Source organism: Oncorhynchus tshawytscha, linkage group LG02 (assembly GCF_018296145.1).
Source record: "Oncorhynchus tshawytscha isolate Ot180627B linkage group LG02, Otsh_v2.0, whole genome shotgun sequence".
Taxonomy (NCBI): domain Eukaryota; kingdom Metazoa; phylum Chordata; class Actinopteri; order Salmoniformes; family Salmonidae; genus Oncorhynchus; species Oncorhynchus tshawytscha.
This window is the reverse complement of record NC_056430.1, coordinates 68,246,545-68,252,544: the sequence shown is the minus strand read 5'-3', so window position 1 is coordinate 68,252,544 and position 6,000 is coordinate 68,246,545.

The window sequence follows — 6,000 nt, the reverse complement described above, 5'->3', positions numbered from 1 at the left end:
AAGGCTTACTCTAGTACCGCTACTGTGGCAATGGTACAGTAAACACAATGAGACCATTAGCTTGATGATTGGCTGCATTCAACACCTTTCATCCAGCTTTTAGTGACTTCTGTAGTCTTAGATGCTGCTCTGTTCCTACAGCAGGTGCTATGTAATGTGATTGTAATTGACCCTGAATGGGTTGTAATGCAGGCATCAATCTAGCATCAACGCAGGCATACTTGGTAAATGTGTGGCTATCAGTGTAGGCTGCTGAGCGGAGGACGGCTCACAATAATGGCTGGACCGGAGCAAATGGAATGGCATCAAACACATTGAAACCATGTGTTTGTTGTAATTGATACCATTCCACTGATTCCGCTCAATTACCACGAGCCCATCCTCCCCAATTAAGGCGTCACCAACCTTCTGTGGTGGCTATCAAATGTTGATAAGCCAACTGTAGCTACATTAAACTTCCTTCATCGGTAGGTCTTGGAGAGCAGTTATGACAAGGATTTTCATGAAAAGTTCACAAAGGTAAAACGAGGACCCTAGGTATAATTCCATCGCCTTTCACATGTTTCTCTCAATCCAGTCCATTAACTAAACAATAAATTACATGCATGTAGTCAATCTTGATAAATCGACTAATCAAGATGCAAAACACAACCACACAGCTCGGCGCTAGCCTGAAAAGGTTGGGCCAAGTACCCCATCTGGAATCCCGACCAAGACATTAGCTCTGGGGGGCAAGTCAAGATGAATCTTCCGTCTAGTCGTGGCGGCACATGGAGTCTTGCCACTAAGCTTCACTACTTCCATGGAGAGGAGACAAGGAAAAGCACATTTGTAAACACATAGTAGATGAAGAGGGGAGGGGATGGAGGGATGAAAAGAGGAAGAGTCCCTTTGGAAGAGTGCATTATTTATGACACCCCATCCTATCCTCCTCTCTTCCCTTCTTCCTCCAAAGCAGTTAGTTCCTCCATAGCGGTAGGTAGCAAAATAGTGGCACTTTACAAGCCATTAGCATCACTAAATGGAAGGGAAGTCATCCAAGGGGCGAGACGAGACACAGACAGGGCTAGGAACAAGCCCCCTGTGTACATCCTAAATCATGTTCCAGGCCACTGCATGGATGCCAGAGCTGTGTTCAGCTATGCCAACCAACTACGCCACCCTCTCCTCACTGTTGGTGGGTGAGGTAAGGGGGTTGGCGAACAACGATATTCTTCAAGATGAGCGGATGTTGTTGAATAAGGAAGTTCATTTCAGTTCAGTTCAATTCATTTAAGTTCAGTTCAGTTGAGTTCAGTTCAATTAATTTCAGTTTAGTTCAGTTTATTGCAAATGGAAGAATCCATGTGTACCAGCATATTCCTTTGTTCATGATGAGGAGCCAGGTGCATGAGTCTACTAAATGTACTGAAATTATTGAAGAAATAAAATGTCTCCAATTATGGTCTATACAGTATGCCTTACAACCTAAATATTACAGTGGCAGTGGACAGTTACTAATTATGCATGAAAGACTTCCATGTGTACAGTACATTACATAATGCCTTACAAAATGAGCCTGTGTGTGTGTGTGTGTGTATATTCATGTGTTAGCCTATTAGCTCTCTGAAAGAGGTTGGAGGCATTTCAAAAGATCAGCTCACTACGTTGATAACCTGCCAGATATATAATGAACTCTCGCTGACCAGCACACAGAGTCCCACTCTGCATTTTATGCAAAATCCATAACGTCAAGAAAAAAATCATTGCCATTGATCACGCCAAGGCTGGCAGCTTTTCCGCAATATTGACATATATGTAGATATTTACTACCAGCAAAGTGCTTTACTGGAGGCATCAACTTAAAAAGCAAGTTGCTGGATGAAATAAATAATTATAGTTGAACCCTGCCATTATATTCATAAAGCAGCAGAGTAGGGAATTCTGGGAGAGGTAGGGACTAAAAGAGAAAAGAAGGGAAAATGGTGACACAACAGCGAGTGAGTGAATGAATGGGTGAGGCCAGAGTAGACTCAGTCCCCCGTTCAGCCACCCACCCACCCCTGCCACACACACACCAACCCCAACTGCTCTGGTTAAGTTATAGTTAGAGCACTTGGGTTGTTGGGACTGCTGTTGGGACTCTGCTGTTGGGACAGCTTTCTGAGGCCCTAACAGTTTGTCAGCGCTGTTTGTCACCGTTATAGTGCAATTAATGTACTGTTTTGTGTTGTGTTGTGTAGTAGATGTGGATTTGCTGGCATGCATCCCACAAGATTGACATGTTAAAATCGTCACTGCCCTTATGTAGACTGACAGATTTTGGTGGCAGAACATCATGAAACAGTTATGGACCAAAATCCGATATGCCATAACAATTGTTCTGCGTGAATGTGTAAGCCTGCTAGTATGGGCTCCTAGCCTGACAATCAATGTAAGTGCACTCTTGACCATCAGATATTGATAATATAGGCCTAAGAAGGCATGTTTAGAACAGTGTTATAAGTGTTGTGGATGTTTTGCTAAGAAAGTTAAGAGTAGATCCTCCACTAGATGATGACATTGGCTCTATCCCTACAATAATAAACCACTGCAGATGCTGCTTTAAGGAAGCCTAATGATACCCTCATACAAAGTCCACATACTACATAGGCATAGAATCGAATAATTAAACTAGGCCTTAATCAATAGCTTTTGTAAAGGCATTGTGACGGTAGAAGTAGCAAGAACAAGTCAGCAATTCAGATGAAAACATAGGCTTTCCTTCTCAAGGAAATGGCATTACAAGTAAAGATATCGAAGAATTTATAGCCCCGTCAAAAGTATTTACAACTCTGCCCAGTCAATTAAATTCTATGAATGATCTCGGATCTGAAGCGAAGTAGTGATGATAGCATATTACCGAGCATATCTATCGCAAAACACAAGACAAGTTAAGGATTAGGATTTATTTCACTCGTTTTCATTACATATAAATAAACTACAACTAATTGTGGAATTCACCTGTCAGAGTATGCTATAGCCTAGGCTCTAGCCTGTATGGCCCGGGCACTGCGTCTGCAGCAAGAAAATCTCTTGGTACGCAATAGCAATGCCAGTCCAACCTGTCCCCTAATGCAACCTTCTGGAGGTGCTGAAACCCAGTATTTGGGGTATGTGTGCTGTGCCCAACTGAACCAATGCTCCTGTTACAGTGGATAAAGAGCTCGCTGAAACAGGCCAGTTTTCCGTTGGCAACAGCATCAACAATTACACTGCATGACGAAACGTAATGCTTTATTCATAATACACAAGGCTTTATTTATAAAATCACACGCACTTGGTGAATAATTGTCACTTACGCTGCGGTTTTGTCCCGAACAGTAAACCATTGCATGGTTGTGCGCGGAGTAACCGGCCAAGGCGAAAGTAGTGCTGATTAGTTTGGGATTATCTCCTCTGGAAGTCCCTCTCCTCTTGTCCGTGTTACACTTTAATTCGAATCGGCCCAGTCTTTCTGTCCAGTAACGGACCAGGACTTCTCTCATCCGAGGTATCTCCTTCCAAACCTGGGCCACCGGTCCTCGGGCTCTCGCTAAACATGGGGGTTTCGGGACCGCTTCGCTCACTCAATTTCACTACACCCGGTTGAATCTTCCAGAGCGACTTTTGCGGTAACTCCATCATCAGTGAACCTCGACTCATCCTCAGAAACACCTACCTGTTGGGTGTTGCTTAGTACTCAAGTAATTGGTCAGTACTCCAGCCAGACCTGTTCCAAAGCTTTGGCCGCCTGGCTCCGACCAGCAGCCGCGCGCGTACCGGTATCCAGCTGTAATTCCTACAGGTGTATTTGGACCGGCGACGGGCACAATGAGCAAATTATCCCCGCCTTGGCATTCAGCAGGGTATGAGCGGAGATCAGAAACCAGCTACACAGAGTTAAGTGCAAGCAGGGGCGTCAACTGGGCATGCCAATCTTAGATCAAGACCAAAAATGTAAAAGTAGGCTACAAAAAAGTAATAATTTACTTTCATTCCAATCCCTATTAAAATGCCACTACCTTTTATACACGAAAAACTGGCTTTAGGACCATGCAGATCATTTCTCTGAGAGAAGCGACATGCCTGCGCGCCTTTCTTTCAGAGAGCAGAGACAGTGCCAGACAGTTTGCTTAGCCAGTCAGTCGTTCAGGCAAGGCGCCTATTCCTTTGATGTCGGCATTTGAACACTTCCTCATAAGCCTCGCAGCCAGCTGTTTTATGCACTGGTTACTTGAATGTTGATGTCATGTTGTGTTGTTGATGTCGGCATAGACTGTGCGTCCAATACACTAGGGGGAGCTTCCCCTGAAATAAATTTAATTTATCAAATGCCATTTAATTACTGGTGCCTTTACAGAAATAAATTAAATAATTAAAAATAGGAGCATGATTTCTCCACAGAGGATCATTAGCTTTTTTTAAAAAGTACTGTGGGTTGTCTTAAGCGTGCAATTTGGGCAGCATCCCTGACAAATAGCCTACCAAATAGTTGATTGTTGAGTAACAGCTCTCAGTGAAAAGCAGTTAAATATCCCTAGGACTATCACAATATTTCAAAATACAATCGTAGGAAAAACATAGTTTAGAAAATACTCTAATCTGTTTCTAGTTATCTAAATTATAAACTCCCAATTGAGCGAACAGTAGACTATTTTATTGGCACCAGCGGAGGACATCGGCCATATCCCCGGGCTGGTGAGTGCCCGCAGGCCATATCCCTGGGTGCGCGCATGATCACTGTCTTTATCATTCGATCAGTACCACTGGAAAGCTTTTTGGGGGACAATAATTTCCTCTTCCTGTCTAGATGGTGATCATATTGTACAATTTGTGTCTCCCCTTTTCGAAGCCTAGATTAGATGGTTGCATTCAAGACAATGACGTTTTTTACTGATCTGTTTGTCAGTATCAGCATAGTAGGCTACTAATTTGTGCCTTATTAAAAAAACATACTGGTTATGTATACTGCCATATAAAGTGTAGTAGAATGACATGAAATGGGTTTCTGAAAGGCTACATTTTTCCTGTGCAAAGATAGGAGAAGAAATGTCTCTCATTAGGCCTTTTTGTCACTACATGCTCAGGCATGCATTGTTCAGAATGGTCTGTTTTGCTAACAATTATTAAACTAAATTATGACTATAATCTACTCCACATTAGGAATAGTAGTCTATCTTCCTATTTTAGTCTGCAATTGTGGTGATAGATGCATGCAATTCTTTATTATAAAGGTGCAATTTGATGGTGAAAAAATAGCTTCCCTAAACTTAAAACTCATGAGATGCCTATGGATGTCCAGCCAGGTCATCCATAATACATGTCAGTATTAGACCATCCATGTCCGTGAACTTCGGGAGATAATGTGGAAACTGGCCACTAGGGGCAATGGTGAGCGCTGTTACCTTAACTTCCCAAAAAATCTGAACTGACACCACTGGTTGACCTTAACAAGGGCCCCAAGACCATGGGAAGCAAAATAGCCCCATAACATCAAAGATCCAACCCCATATTATACTGTAGGAATGAGGTACTTTTCTCCATATGCTTCTGTTTTTCAATGTCAAACCCACTACTGGTATCCGTGGCCAAAGAGCTCTATTTTCATGTCATCTGACCATAGCACCGGTTCCAATCCAAGTGCTAAGGATCTGGAAAGATTCTGTATGGAGGAAAGATCTAAGATCCCACCCAACTTTTTTCGCACGGGTAGTGTGCTAGAGTATCGAAAACAAGGGTACCAATCATTTTGACCCCTATCTTTTTGAGATTTGTTTTAATACTTGTTAAACAATCTCTTTCTCTGAGTATTGTATTAATAGGATTAAAGGCATGAGCTGGCACACACCCTAAAAAAGGTTGGTAGAGGTGCTGACTAATGGCGAGTAAACTGTATGCTATAAAAATAAATTAAGAGAGTTGCACACTCTATATACAAGCTCCTAGTTATTTATTTGGTTTATAGAGGTATCTATTATGTTACTCTACCAGGGGGAGAGG